Source organism: Grammomys surdaster, unplaced genomic scaffold (genome assembly GCF_004785775.1).
Source record: "Grammomys surdaster isolate TR1022 unplaced genomic scaffold, NIH_TR_1.0 254, whole genome shotgun sequence".
Taxonomy (NCBI): Eukaryota; Metazoa; Chordata; class Mammalia; order Rodentia; family Muridae; genus Grammomys; species Grammomys surdaster.
Genome location: NW_021604695.1, coordinates 1,445,775 through 1,446,291, shown reverse-complemented (window position 1 = coordinate 1,446,291; position 517 = coordinate 1,445,775). Strand labels below are relative to the sequence as shown.

At 35.8% G+C, this 517-nt stretch overlaps 1 protein-coding gene across 3 annotated transcripts in view; it reads right to left on the bottom strand.

Annotated features, from left to right (window-relative positions):
- Ncoa6 (nuclear receptor coactivator 6) overlaps window positions 1-445 on the bottom strand; it is a 51,362-nt gene extending 50,917 nt beyond the window's left edge. For all 3 annotated transcript variants that reach the window (XM_028775229.1, XM_028775230.1, XM_028775231.1), the window contains exon 1: window positions 343-445. The gene's annotated coding sequence lies outside the window, so the exon portion shown is untranslated. The remainder of the gene's footprint in view (window positions 1-342) is intronic.
- Window positions 446-517: the final 72 nt, after the last annotated feature.

The following is a 517-nucleotide window of genomic DNA, read 5'->3' as shown; positions in this document are numbered from 1 at the left end:
GATACCCTCTTCTGAACTCCACAGGCACCCACAAACACACATGCAAAAGAAAATAAATTATTAGGTTCTCTATATACTGATAATATGTTGGGAAAGAAATCAGGAGAGATGGCTCTGGCTCAATTCCTAGAAACTACATGGATGTTCTCAATTGTTTGTAACCTCAGTTCCAGGGCATCTATCACCCTTTTCTGGCCTCCTTGGGAACTTCATGAATGTGGTATACAGACATACAAGAATGAAAAATATACACAGTACATATAAAACAAATTTAAAATAAAAGAAAAACCAAAAAGGTAGACTTAAAAAAAATAAGAATCTCTTACATAAAGTTTCACTTACCAAAATGTCTTAATTTTTATCACTTAACCAGATCATCCTCTAAATCCAAGCAAGGTGGCATCTTTAGGGTTTGTATGTCAAAGTAGCAGCCAAATCAGAATTCCTTTAGAAAGGGATAAAATAAAGCGAGAGAGAGAGAGAGAGAGAGAGAGAGAGAGAGAGAGAGAGAGAGAGA